The sequence below is a fragment of the Onychostruthus taczanowskii genome, unplaced genomic scaffold (genome assembly GCF_017590055.1).
Source record: "Onychostruthus taczanowskii isolate IOZ18803 unplaced genomic scaffold, ASM1759005v1 scaffold12, whole genome shotgun sequence".
NCBI lineage: Eukaryota > Metazoa > Chordata > Aves > Passeriformes > Passeridae > Onychostruthus > Onychostruthus taczanowskii.
Window position 1 is genome coordinate 8,694,016 of NW_024498351.1, and position 15,862 is coordinate 8,709,877.

Below are 15,862 nucleotides of genomic sequence, written 5' to 3' on the forward strand. Positions count from 1 at the left end.
CCTTGACTTTAATTCTTTTCCCTATTTGACCAGTATCCCTGTCAGGAGCCAAACAACAGCTCCTTGAGGCAAAGTGCAATGTGCTTCACAGAGTTTTGTTCTAAGGAATATAAAAGATGACAGATTTATTGTAAAAAGGTAAAAGGGAGTGAGATTTTAAGAACTTGTGATGCATTTGCTGCCAAGAGCAGACAGTCATGAGAAGAACAGTTCCAAGCAGAGCCTATGCAATAAATCTCCCACTGGAGGGAGATGTCTAGTCACCGTGAGCCACTAGCTCTGCTACTTGGAGAAGAATTATCTTCCAAAGACCAGAAACAGAACATGAATCCCTGGAAGCTTTGCTTTCAGCAGTGTCTGCTAGAATTGAAATCTCAGGTCTGAAGATTAAAATGCCTGTTTTGCCATTCATATCTCCATTGCATGACAAGCCATTCCAAACACAGGTGCACGCAAGGGAGTTCTTCTATTTACTTAGCAGATTTTTGCCTCAGGGAAATTTGACTTCATATGCACTAATTGAATTTCAGTGGAAGAAATTTACTGTTTTGCTCCACTTACACAGCATAATCCAAATGGTAAGACAGCAAGGAAAATTCCCAGAAAATTTATTTCTCCTTATCTGTATTCTTTTTTACAAGAATAAAAAAAAAATCAACTATACATATAATGGAAATAAAAGAAGGACTGCCTACACTAAACCAGTATTTTAAAATTTTACTATGTTTAAATTACTTAAATTTTTCCATGTTTAAGAATAGTGACCCTAAAAACTGAGGTGTCTGAGCTGATCTGTGAAGACTTCACTTGTAATGATTGGAGTACTGACATACTAAGCAGTGATAAGCACAAATTCAAGAACTTGCATCCTCTGATATTTAAGATACTTCTAATATTTTGGTATGTTGTATATTAGGAAAGTTTAATATTTCCATGATTTCTCTAAAGATAATTTCTTTTGTTTACAAACTGCTGGTGAGCCTTGTGGGGCTGTGGAGTCATACAGAATGCTGCAAGCACACAAATCTGCAGACAAAGCCCCTTCTAGTCCTTTTTCTTATAAAAGTAAAGGCTCAAGCAAACCTAGTGATCACACATTTACAAAGAACAGGTTATGTTTAGCAAAATGACATCAGCTAAAACCTACAAAATCACAAAAAAGGGAACAATAAATATTGTACCTCAGCTACTATTTCACAGAATGGAATGGGTATGGGCCAAGTCCTGAGAACTGCAAGAAAGAAAGGGAGTAACATTGTTTCCTACTAGTCAATAAAGCTGATTACTGGAGAACAAAATATCATAAAAAAGGAAATATAATACAAAAGGAAATACCATACAAAAGGAAATATCTAATCGTGTAACACATTTTTTTCTAACTGATTACTAGGAATTCCTGAATAATTTTGAATAAAAGACTGCATGACATGACAAAGTTTTCTACACATTTTCATCCCAGCTGAATCAGTCTTCACCTGTATGTTACCTACAAAGCACAATTTCAGGAATAAAGAGCCTTGGCCATGCACCTGTTCTTATTGGGGAAAATTAAAGCACATAACAACACTTAGATCTGCAGGAAGAAACCTGGAGAATTAATATTTAACCTTCCCTTAGTCACAAAGGGACACTTTTCACCATCCTTGGGACAATCCTTAGTGGCCTGCATTGATTTGATAATTTAGTACCAGTTTCATTAATGCATTCTGCTCTAGAGGTCAGTATTTTCAAATTCTAAACCAGCAAAATAGTCAGGTTTAGGCTCCTTAGCTTGGGGGTTTTTGTTCACCCCATTGGCATAATTAACAACATTAAAGACTGTGAGATTACCCAGTCACTTAATGATTTTTATCTCTGCTGCCTAACTGTTCTCAGGTTACTTTCACATCTTATTAAAGATTGTGTCACTGCTTAGAATAAGGTAATTAGTATTTTTCAGGTGTTGCTACAATCAGCACTTTCCTTTAACATCTGTGATCCTTCTGTCATAAGTGTTTGATCTTGCCCTGTGTGAAAACTCTTTAAAATATTTTTAGTATCTCTCTAATAAGAGGTCAAAAGTTTACTTTTATTATAAATTATTTAGAAGTATTCTACCTACTTAAGTGAGATTACAGTAAAATTTCAGTTCATTTGATGAAAGAGAATTTGGAATTTATATTCCCGGGTTTAAAATAAAGCATAAATGTGAGCTCCTTACCATCATGCTTGATACTGTAGTAAAAAAAGAAAGGTATTTTTCAGTAACTGCTTTAAACTCTGCTGCTTTTTACACTGCATTATGGACTTCAGAGGTACTACTTGGGTGTCACAGCAGATATTTTAATCATGGTTTCAAATTGAATGAAATCACCACAACACTTAAGACCCCTCAGTATGTGCCATGTGTTCCTTTTACTGCTTGCAATACTTCAAAATGAGGTTTGCAGTGGGAAAGACTGACTTGGGCTCCAGAATCAGGATCCCTTCAGAACCATGTTTCTGTCACAATCACTACATGTGTCACCTAAGAATACTATCAAAGCACCAAGAAAGTGACTCCAGAATCAGGATCCCTTCAGTACCATGTTTCTGTCACAATCACTACGTGTCACCTAAGAATACTATCAAAGCACCAAGAAAGTGACAATGATATCCTTAGATATATGAGACGATGGAGGTACATTCCACCTTGTCCTCATTTCTTGCTTTGCAATTTAAAGATTCCTTATGAATTTCCATTTGAAGTAGTTTTTTAAAAGCCTGGGATGCATTTTACAATTCTCAACTTGAGAGACAGCTTGTGTTGATCTGAATATCCCTTTCACAAATCAGTAATAAAACTGTATGCGATTTATGCTCAAAAAACCAGCTTTGAGCCCTAGAGCCAAAATAGCAAATGTACTTGAGAGAGTGTTACACCTAATAGAAGATCAATGCAAGAGGACATTCTAAAAATATAAGTAACCCAAATATTCAGCTCTTTGAAGACTCTGTAAGTGGGAGATTCTGTTCCAAATTTGATTATCTAATTATTTGATTATTTAAAGTGAAGTATTTAAAAATGGTAGAGAATTAAATCCTGTGGGAGGATTTTTATATTTCATATTCTTCTCTGTATTATACATATTTGCACATATATAAATTTCTCTTAAGAATCATGGAGGTTTGGGGAAAAGAATATAGCTTACAGCAGAATTTTCAGATGTACTATTAAAACCAGACTATCACTGCATAATTAAAATGTAGAGCCTTTTACTCTTGATGAAAAAGTCTGTATAGGGCCACCCATGGTGTACAGATTTAGTGACAGTAGCACCTTGGCTGGATGGAACTACAGGAAATGCTGAAGCACAATCATCTGTATGGCAACACAGGCACGGTCCTAGAGATGAAAACTTGCAGGCAATTGCTGAATAATTAAATAAAATAATGTATTTAATCTGAAATAATTATAGCGACTCCTTTGTCTGAAGGTATTTTATAAACAATTTTAGTTGCTAGGAGTGTGAAAGTACATAATAGTCTCCAGGCCAGAAGAGGAAGAGGTGGATGAAAGTGAAAATTCTTAATTTGGCTGGCAAGAAGAACGCCCTATAGCAACAAGTGCTTTTCCTGCCTGCCTCCCATTCACTCAGTGTGAGGACCAAGGAGATGTTTTCATTCATAAACATCACCTGCTACTGCTCCATCAAGTGCAGATTGAATTAATGATTTCAGCTCAAAAAAGGCATGATGAGTGGTCTATGAGATGCCATGTGCTGATCAGAAAGAAACTGAGGTATTTAAAGACAGTAGTATCAACATGAAACACAAAATCCAAGGGGTCTACATCCTTCTGAGCAAGATGGTTTTATTGTCTTGTTTTTTGTTTGTTTGGGTTTTTTGCTGATTTTTTTCTTTGAGAAACCTAATAGGCCTACAGCAAGTCTTCCCACACACAAAATATTACCAGGGTGCTTTCCTGTCACTCCTTTGCCTCCCAGCATATAAAGTTTACAGTTCAATAACTCCCTTCAGTGGCAAAACTCAGGGAAAATAAGTCACCTTTGAAAAGCCCTACAGGGGAGGATAAAAAATAAAGAAAAAAATCAGCTCTGTGTTTTCAAACTAATAATGTGGGAGTTAGAGTGAACACTAAGACTTTCCCAGGAATCCCTAAGGAACTAGCATATATTATTTTAGGACTCAATTCAGTCCATATTGCTGTCGTAGGATTGCTTTTGAAATGTTGGGTAACACTCATGGATTGGATGACATTCTTACTAAACTCAGAAGTATACAACAGTTTTTCTTTCCCTGGGAGCTAAAGGTTGCTGATATATATATATATATGTATAACAAAGTAAGTGCCAGAGAGGTTAAGTAGCCATTCCCAGATTAAAAAAATAACAGTTTGGGTTCAAAGAAGGCAATAAATAAGATTACTCCACCAGCTCCTGTTCTCTGCCTACTAATTCTATTTCCCCCTTACAAATATGATATTCTTGCAACCCACCTGTGTGAGTGGTGTCCAGAAAAGACTTTTGAGTAGTTTTGTAAAACTACTAGTAAAACTACTTGTTTTACAAGTAGTTCTCTGCCTGTGGGAGAATCCATATCTAAAAGAATATAGAAAGGAAGGGCTCACCAATCTCAGGGAGTTCTGCTGGCTCTGTGCCCCAGAACATTCTTAAAATATGGCAAAGCCGCATGGGTGAGGCATGCACTCAGACTCATCTTGTAGCTAGAAACGTTTGACATGTGAGTGAAATTTGAAATTAATTGATGCTTCTGCTTGGCTCCCATGTTTTTATTTCTGACTCTGCCTCCATGGACCCCACGCAGCTCTCCCAGGCCACGTTTAACTGCACCTGGTTGATGCTTCTGCTTGGCTCCCATGTGCTGTTCTCTATTTCTGACTCTGCCTCCACGGACCCCACGCAGCTCTCCCAGGCCACGTTTAACTGCACCTGTGAAGGAGAGGCAACTGTAGAAACACAGATAAGTGACCTTAGGCAGGCTTTTGCCAGACCCAGCTGGAATCTTGCCAACATATCTCAAAATAAAATTTGTTTTCTTTAATTTCTTGTATTCTTCACTATACAGCCTTGAATTCAATAGACATTTTGTTTGTGGCTGACGAAGTGGGAAGAAAAGGTGGGGGCAGATTTTTGCAAAAAAGTGATGCATCTGTCCTTAAACTGTTTTATAACAAAGATAAGCTTTGTTGCATTTCTTAAAAATAAAATCTCCCTCCCTCTAGATAATTTCACTACTAAGACTGATACCTAAGGTTAAGTAGAAAAAATTACTTACATTTACTTACATTAAAACATGTTTTATAAAATATGAAAATATTTTCAAATATAAAGCAATATATTTCCTCGTTATGGTTGAATTTCACGCAACTTTCACTGAAATACAGGGAGGAATCTACTAACCTCTAAGTTAAACATTTCTGTACTCTCTGCTCCATGTAAAAGGATGCTCCTGACTTCCAGAACCTCAAGAAAACTTTTCAACCTGAGGGAAGCTGACAGGGTTCTTAAAAAACCCAAACCCAAACCAACAACAACACTAAGAGATTGCTATTGTGTTTTCAATGGAAGATAACCTAAGGATCAGGAGGTGAAGGAAAAAAAGAAAATACTAGCTCTCAGTGAGGGAGAACTAAAAGTAAAAAGACATGATCAGGCAAACTTAAGGTGAAAGCATAGCTGTTTTTCAGTGACCTCTTCATATCAAAAATATTTATAAAAAATGGAAACATTGTGAGACAATTAATAACAAAGGCACTGGAAGTTAGTAGTGATTAGGTAATCCCAAGCACTCCCTTTCTACACGAGCAGGTAGGATTGCTCATCTGGAGCTTGTTTTGCTCACATAAATCGGCCGTGTTCGATTCAGGCCATAGCCTAAACGAGACAAATGAGACTCGTGAGCCCATCCAGAGAGAACAATTATAAAAAGGTATGTTACCAAGGCCAGAGCAAAGACCTCCACCCAGTAACAGTTCAAATATAGGAGGACATAATTAAAGAACAGGTTAAACAAACACTTTGAGTATTGAATAACTGTTCTTTGGGAGGCTACAAAAACAAAAGCGCATGTTTTAAAGGTAAGAATGCAGATGCCTAAGGACTTCAGGATGAATCAGTCATGGAGAAAGTACAGGGGAGTAGATGGAGAGGAGAGAATAACAAAAAAAAAGAAAAGAAAAAAAATTGAAATTAGACATCACAGTATCTAAAGGCACCAGCAGTCTTCTCAAGAAATATAATATTTTTCCTTGCTGCAAATTTATGCAACAGGTCAAATATAGATATGCTAGCCCTGTTTTCTTTGATGGCAGATTGTATAGATCAGATATCAAAGTATGTTAAGCCTATGCAACGACTGCAATTTTAAAACCACTAGAGGTGGTCCAAAAGAACAGAGCTGGAAATGGAGTAACTCCCTAATGATAAATTTCAGGATTTGAATGTTATCAAAGCAGAAACTATATTCTATTTTTTTTTATTCAGCTAGTAAAGGTCAAACATCTGAAAACATAGACTGAGATGCATATGAAACAATGAAGTGAAGCAGAGTAGTAGAGCTTCCCATAGGAAAAGTGGAAACCAGAGAAATAATTTAACACTGGAGATCGAAGAAGTGAGAGATCTGCATAAAAATGGTTTATGTGTACATTTAAGCACCTCTCATTTCCTTCTGTTATTAGAGAAAATTCAAAAGGCCCACAACAGGCTGAACTTTAAGTACTGCAGTGTGAAAACAGTCAGCAAGCTCCTTACCTATAGATAAAATGCAGGAGAAAGAAAAGACAATTTTCAGGCAGTAAAAATACAAAAGTATGGTGAGACTAAGGACCAGAGATGCTGTTGAATAAGCCACCAGCTTTCATCTGTGTTTAATGCCCTCTGGCACATGGACACTTTGGAGAAAACTGCAGACTTAAAAATTAATGAGCTTAGCATGCCATGGCTGAACCAGGATTAGTTTGATCCCAGGTTGTAATAAATAATGAAAAAGTGGAGGCTGTAAAATAATTAAATAAGTATACAGAGCCCAGAATGAAGTAGTGACTTTATAGTGTACAGTGGAACAACACTGTTTTAGAAAATAGGAAGGTTCTTTTAATAAAAGTCACAAGACACACTGAAACAGAGGTAAGAGAGGCTGGTTTTATTTTGTTAAGCATATTATATTATTTTAGGATTGTAACTAAAAGCATTAAAAATCTGCTCAGGTAATACACCCCAAAAAAGTGAATAATTCTGTGGTAACACTGATAAATTACATAGACAGCAAGTGCATTTATCAATACCTGAAGTGAACTTTTAACAAGTTAACAGAAGTGGGAAGTTGGATACTCAGTTTATCTGTGATATTTCTTCTTATTTTAAAATACAGGAAATACTTTAAAAGAAATATAAATGCTGAAAGGATTTTCAAAAATCAGAATCAGATAATTCTGATAGACATACCCTAGGATGATGGCATTCTGAGGGGAAAAAAATCGCTAGCAAAAATTGAATACACTCCAAAAAAAAAAAAAAAAAAAAAAAGGAAAAAAAATACACTTACAGATATTTAATATTGGCAAGTTCTAAAAAGCTATTAATTGTGAAGTGGATTTGTAAGAATTCTTTTCAAAACTTTAGCTACATGTATAAACAATTTGATACATTTAAAAGTAATATATGAAGTGTTTCAACTATTTCACAGGCTTAAAGTTTATTGATTTTTTTTGGCACAGTATATCAGGGATATAAAATTAAAGATGGTTTGAATACTTATGACAATATTAACAGCCAAGAAACTGCAACCTTATGAAATGCTAGACTTTGATTTTGTAAACTCAGAAAATGTGTTCAGATTTACAGATTTTTTTTTCTTGATTTCAGAGGATTTCCTTCTACCAATCATGCTAATGAAATTATCCCTTAAAACCGCATCATTATTTATTTACTTATTTTAAAGAAAAGTTCTTAAACCACACTGAAAACCAAATTATAATCTCCCATAATAATGAAAGATTATTCCTTCTGTTACCATGACATGAGGTTTCAGTTATGGTTTGGAATTAGACTTGCCAAAAAATTTCTAAATTCTGAATTTTTTTTCCTATTTTTAGTGGGGAAAACAGTTCCATGTACAAATGAAATATATTCACTGCTAAAGAAATGCTATTTGACATTGGTCTGAAAGCATTAATTACCTTAGTTAGTTTCATTACCTCAATTAATTGATTTTCCTTCCTCTTGCAAATAATCATGACACAACTTTCAGTCACAAATAGCCTGAAATAAAGGGAGGAACATTCTTTACTTATTTCCCATCTTTTTCTCTCCCTTAGAGTTAATGTTCTGCTTTTGGCTCAGAGCTAATTCTAATAAAAAACCAAGAACTTGGGAAACACACAGATGGCCCCACACTATAAATTATGTGGTTGTCTTACGTGGGCGGTATGTAAAACATTGCTTCTTCACTCCCTTATAGCAAGCCTGAAATCAGAAGGCACGTGGTGCTTGATAAGGCTTTTTACATTTTCCATTTTCAGTGTCTGTAAAAATTTTGTGACCTTCAAAAATAAGTTTTGTCAATTAGGAAAACCTTTCTGTAACATAGTCCCTCAACATTTAAAATGCTTTTCGTTAATGATGGCTTTATTCTCTCCAGAGGAAAGCTACACACAGGAAGAATACAAGAAAAGGAGAAAATCCAACAAGAAAAAGAAGCATCCAAATATGACTGAAGTGGTTTAGAATACTACCCAAGTCCACTGCTGGAAACACTTGTGAAAGAGGCATCTCTGGAAGCTGGTCACCTGAAGACAGTGAGAAAACGGATGTGAGAAAGGAAGGACCTGGTCATCCATCAGATGGAATCCAGACGTGACAATTAGAGTTAATGAACCACGACCCATGAAGCTGCTTCAGCACCTTTTTACAGCCCCACTTCATGGCCTTCATAAAAGTACCAGGGCTTATTTTACAGAGCACATCTGCTCTAAATTCCCAAAGGAGAAGCTTACATTCAGAAGTTATTTTTTGTTTCTTCACCACTTTTCAGTCATCTATAAACAATATTTAACAGCAATGTATTTACTTTTCTACCTATTCAGTCAACAGAATATCAGAATTGGAGGATAACTTTTTTTACAATAAAACAATATTATTATAATATTTGTTTAGTTTGCATCAGCATTAGTAAGCTGCTGAGACTGACTGAAAAGTACCAGGGAAATATGTTGTTTTTTATTTCTCCAGTATCATGACATCTATACCCAAGTACTGCCTTTGATTTTAAATATTTAGAAATAGTGTGCTTTGCAAAAATCAGGTTGATTTACTGCTTTTGCAATACCTCAGTCAGCCTTGGTACTGAAGTCTTCCGTTTCCTTACAGAGCAGATATAACTAATGAAGCAATACCTCTTCCTCCCTGAAGTCCAGAAGATCTGCTGAACTTCTAAGGCTGAGGTTGGAACTGATCCTTCTTACCTTATGAACAAAGCATTTCTGCAGTTTTCGCAGAAATTCCCTATTCATTCCCTTGGGTCTCAACCAGTGCTACACCCACACTGCTTCTTCTATCCACATGCAAAAAGAAGCAAAGGGAAGGACAAAATAGCTCATAGACTAATTGTTAGAAAACTGCCTTTTGCATACCAGGAGATGACTGGAAGAGCTCTGGGCTGGGCTATAAGGTGTAATATGCAGAGGAAAGAAGTAATTATTTTCCTCACCACAGTGACATAAATAAAAATACCACAGAATTGACCCTGTTGTATCATGAAGCGTCAGATGGCAATAGCTGAGCAGCCTAATAATGATGCTTGCACATTGTCAGCGTTCTTCAGGAAAGTAAGGAGAATACCTTCTTCTGATATTTACCACTAATTTAAAAAATAATCAATCTGCATAATAATCCAAGACCAAGGAAATACTAGAGCCATTTGCTGGAAGAACACATGTATTTTGTTAAGACATTATTGGTCAGCCAAGGTCTGATATGTATACAATGCTAGCACAGCAATGATTTTCCCAAAACAAATCAATTCGCTATCGAAACTGATATCTATGTTAAAATTGCTTTTTGGAAATAGTAGACAATCCCAGGAATCCTTGTCCAGCATAGCCCTTGTCAAAGCCTCCCATAGTAAAATACATTTATTCCCCTGTTTTTATATCAAGCAAAGACATCTCAGCAGCTGGTGCCTCTTTAAATGTGAACTGGAAGAAAACCACCGTTCAGAAGTAAGACTCCACTTTGCACTTGCACATGGAAATGTCTGTGGTATTTGCAGGACCTCACTGGGAGTCATTGCCTTTCAAGAAAAGTAGCTCATAGAATTATTGCATTATAATATTTTTCCATAGCCTAAATAGCAGTTGAAATAATAAACTGATTTATTATAGCCAAGTTTTCTCAATTATAAAAATAACAAAGTGCTTCACACTGTGTTAAATGTCTTGGTGACAAAAATCCCTGAAACTGTCTCTACTAGCATGCACACTATTGTTAAGACAAGTTCATGTTTGTCTTCATTATTTTGTATGTTTGGTTTTTGATTTAACTTTCCTAGAGCTCATTAAATGTTACTGGTATTAAAAACATGGTCAGACTAGTGAAAAAATAAAATATGCAGTTTAAAAAGTAGCAAAATTTTTAAATTATTGAAATAGTGTTTGCTGCAAATGCCATCTGCCTTGTGTAAACACCAAATTATTTTTGCAAATATGTAAGCAGAGAACATAAACAACATTGTGAATAAACCACCCACAGACTAGGCAAATTATGCTTTAAAGGCCCACTCTTTTAATAATTTCCTCCAACCCAAAACTACTTTAGTAATTCTGAACATAAAACATAACAGAAGAAATAATTGTTTTTATCTTCATTAAGATGTCATATAAACACACTTAATGGGAGATCTCTAGGTAAACAAAATTTTCTAAGAGAAAGGGCTCTAATAGGTATTTGTCATGAGTTGATTACAAGTCATTCTGGGATGAATGAACCTAACACGTACACATTCAAATTCTTTTTATTTAAGAACTACAATAAGTGTATTTATCTATAAACCTAATTTCTTTGAGGTTTAATTATTTTAATAATTTCAATTAATTTAATAATTTTTAAATTATTGTTTTGATGACATTTAATCTACAAATTTGTTATTTTGATTAAAAAGAAAACACTGTTTCTCAACCAATGTTCTCATTCACGACAACTCATGTTTGTGGGGAGATACATCAGGAAAGAAAACTTCAGTGTTGACACAAAGATAAGAGGGCACTTAACTCAGAATCATGGCTTGGAAGCATGAATTTCCAGCCCTTCTTGGAAATTACAGTTCAAGTTTTTGCACACATTCTGGGAAAAACTAGAGAACTTTCTTTTAACTAATAAAATCTGTACAGGACCAACCACACAGTACAGTAAATGTATTAGAAAATGTCATGTGTGCTAATTAAATTATAGTATTACTTTTTTTTTTTTTTTAATCTGAATACATGTTTTCAGAGGTCTATATTCCTATTTTACATGTTAAGTGAGTAATGGCTTTAAGAACATGTAAAATTCCACTTTGAAAGGGGACAGTATAATGGGACATGAATACAATGAAAAGAGTTTTAAGTGTGAATAAAATACTGTGCCCTTCTTATTACTAAACTGCTATTGCAAACAGAAGCTGCCATTAGGTGAAGATGATTTTCAGCTTCACCTTGGAGACAGTCTTAAGAGACTCTCTAAAAATTAGGATTAAATACTACAAATAAATTTCTCTCCACAAGAGGAGATCCTCTGAACAGATCATCATACACTTAGTTAAAAGTCTGATTGCAAACTCCATTTAAGATGAACTGTACAGAAACTACTTTGAAATAAGAATGTCCACACAGGAGTTGTATCACTTTAAAAACTTCATAGTATATCAACTTAGCCTTCTTTTAGAGGCAAAGATGAGTCTTCCACAGACACATTGGCAAATCAGAAATATGGAGATAAAATCACTTCTTACATTATTGCCCAGTCACAACAAACCTAATTTTAATGATTTGTAGGTATAAACATTGGAACATTGAATGTACCACAGAATCCTCACCTAATTACTTGTATAACATTAAGAAACAGGAAGCAGTTATGCATACACAGTAAAGAGGCAGATGTTTTACTGGGAACATGCAGTTGCACTTTGTCACATTAAAATTCTGTGCTGTCTTCTGTTGCTATGCACAATTTGAATATACTGTTCTATGCTTCTGTAAGAGGCATTTTGTTCTGTAAGAGGACAAAATATGTCATCTACCACACTGTAGCTGTAAACTTCCCTGCAGGCAATTTCTGCCCTTCCCAAGTATCCTTCTCCTGCCATGTTAGAACCATTACTTCTGTGACACATGGCAAAGTTTTCCAGCTGTAGTAGACCCAAGTAAAGATCCTAGCTTAAGGAAAGTCTTTCATACAATGTGAATCTGATTTTGTTGAAGTCAGAAAATGTTTACGGCTGAATCCAGTTAGGACTGGATCCAGCTGGACTTATTTGCCCATTCCTGCTCATGGCACTATTTAAAGAAGAAAACCTGTAATTTTGGAAGTGACTTGTTCAGCTTAACATCCTCAGGGCTGAAGTAAATTCACATTTTATCAAAAAATTCCCATAAGAGTGACTTCCCCATAGGGCAAGCAATCCTTTCCAAGAGACACAATAGAGGTGAAATAATTATTTTCTTGTTCTGAAATTTAGTGGTTCCTGCTCCTTAGTGTATTATATCAGCACTGACAGAGAAGTCTATTTCCTTCTGACTGTTGTCCTCCTTATTGAATTTTGGTAGGTTTTTAACAGTAAGAAGCAGAAAAGAAAGAGTACCATTAGTTTAGAAAGTTAATTTTAGAAAGCAATGGAAAGTACCTCACCAAAAGTGCAGATCTAAGCCATGAGCTTAAAGGTAATAAAAACAAGGTAATAAGGTAATAAAAAACCACTAAGAATAAGAAAAAAGTTATGTGAACAATTGTTTTGCATGAAATTGCGTAAAGAATTTATCAAACCAGTTTATCACTGCAGCAGTATAGAACTTATATGAATAAACCCAATGGTCTTGGTTTAATTTAAGATTTAAAGGTAATACCTTTTGCACCAGAAAATTCTTAGTCAGCCATCGCCACTCATTTCCATGACAGACTACTATTGACTGTCTTCCATTTCACGGGAAGTGGCTCAGAAGCCTGGCCCCCAAGTACTAAAGTACCCGTGTCATATGAATTGATATTTGACCAAGTCTTACATTCATCTTCCTATTTTCTGAACAACTGGCAAACAAGGAAAACAAACAGGAAGATCCTGTTTGGAAACCCCTTACTTTGAAGGACTGACAAAAGCTACCTCACTACAGCCCTTGCAAGGACATTTTCCATGACTGGCTGAATCAAGCAGCACACAGTATTCCTATGGGATCCCTTTGATCCCAGGAGTATCATTTACCTGTGTTACGGGTCATTTAATTATTTGTCTTCTCAGCCAATATCCTTTGATGTAACAAATTCAGGATGCCACTGCTCTGGTATATGGCAAAGTAATTAATTCCAGCAATAATGTCTTCAAAGATGACATTATAATTGAACACAGAAGGAAAAGCCACAAAAGAAGGAAGCAGATAGACATAAATAGTATATCTAATTCAACTAAGAACCAAACTTTGTATGTTAGTCTGAGTGAGATATTTGGAAGATTTAGCTACACACTGTAATCTTTTTCTCCATTTTATACGTTGCATGTAAATCTTGTATTTATTAAAAGGTAATTGACAGATGTAAATTCATGGGAGTATACAGTTAGAGACTCTAAAAAGGTCATATAAAAGTGCCAAAAATAGCATTCACTTATTTTTTTAAATTAAGGAATTCAATATGTATTCTCATTGCTTTCCTAGTAACTCTCAAAGTACAGTGACACTGAAGCCATGCAATATATGCACATGGGCACGTATGCACATATGGGCCAAACTAACTCAAACTTTAGCTCAAACTTTACAACCTGTACAGTTTTTTGAGGTTGTTCAAGACAAACCAATCACAAAATGAGTACTGCATTAAAAAAAAAAAAAAAAATATATGTATGTATGTATGTATGTATCCTGTCTTGTATTTTACCTCATTCTATAATGTACTTGGGCTCCTTGTTATTTTCTAATTTTCTTTGAGGCTCACTCATGAGCTGCCATGGACTGTAAGGGAGTATGCCCACTTTAAATCCCAACACCCAGGCTGACTGCAAAAAGACCAAATTCTAACTCAGAAGGCTGAAGTTATGACTGCATAAGCAAGTAGGGCAGCCCCACAGGAGAACACTTGTAGAGCAAACCTGTTGGTACCAAGAATGCAACATCCAAACTCCGTGTATTTCAGGTGTGTTTACTCAGACTAGTTGATAATCAGCTTCTGTGGATTGAACACTCCTTAACAGTTGGACTGCATCTATTGTGCTCATCTTCAATTAACAATTAGGTCAAAAAGAATGCAGTTAGCAATTTCTGATAGCACTTCATGACACTAAGTAAAGTACATTAATTCAGAATGACTAGGATATCCACTTTAAAAGTACACTCCTGATATAAATCCCAAATTGAGCAAGCGCCTGGAGAGAGTAAGATTTTTTTGAATGCACATATTAGTGTTGTGGCACAAAAACTTGAAGTTTAATATTCTTACTTGCTTTGTTAGAATTCAGGCAAAGTACTCAGCCCTAAAATTTGACATTTTACTCTGCTTCACATGTTCTGACTCTAAAGCATTGGATTCAAATTAGTCCCGGAAGCAGTCATGCTGGAAGCTTAAAACTCTCTTTGCATATTCCATTTGGGCTGCTACTGTGGATTTAGACTTTAAGATTACTCTTTGATGTATATTTTCTATTTTTTTAAATCTACCCATAACCTTCTTCATAAATTTTCTGCAAAGATATACATCAGTTTTCAAGGTATGATCTCTTCAACTGAGCGAAACAGATGTAAAATGTGACATTTTTTCTGGGTGGCAGGGTTTGTTGATATGAAATTTCCTTTATTACCACTCATGTTTGCTCATATCAATAATGGGATGATGACTGTAGTAAAGGTCATGTTGGTTCAATATAGCATAAAAAAAGGTGCAGAAAATTTTGTAGTGTACATCAAAGAAACGCTCTTATGAATTCAATGATTTTATATTTGATTTATTAGGTGTAACATTTAACTATCTGTTCTGTGGAAACTGCATAAAATGTTAGCAATTTACACTTGGATGCAAGCCCAAAGTAATAACTGGAATTATAATTGATAAAAACATAGCTCTTCAGACGTTAGCTGCATGTCCCTGTGTCTTTCTTTTCTCAAGCAAAAGATTTGCAGTGAAATATTGCTTCAGAACAATATAATGCTTCAGAAGAGCTGCACAGACCTTAGTGAGAGAGGAGCGAAGAACTTCTTACAGAGATGGAAGATTTTAATCTTTTCTGCTTTCTCCAAATACCCTCGGGAAGCAGGAAAATAATGGATAATAGCACACAGTTCTCACGTGGCCTCTGCCAGCCCTTCATATCAGCACCTGTCAAAGCTTCATCTGCAGGTTGATTTAACATGTGGGCACTCAGAAAGGATGCTTTCCTAGCAAACCCCCTTATCTACCTGCTCCGCTTGTGATAGATGGAGGAGGTCATGGCCTTGGGAGGAGTTATTTGCAGATCTTCCCTCTCTCTTTTTCATTGAGTTTTTTATTTGAAAGGGAATCTGAGTGGTGCTATTTACAGCCCTGCTGAGGAAGATTAGCAGACCCGGGGGACAATGATACAGATATAAATTCTGTGATGCTGTCGCTCCGGGCCCACAGAGATGAAAGTGCAGCGCTAATGGCAC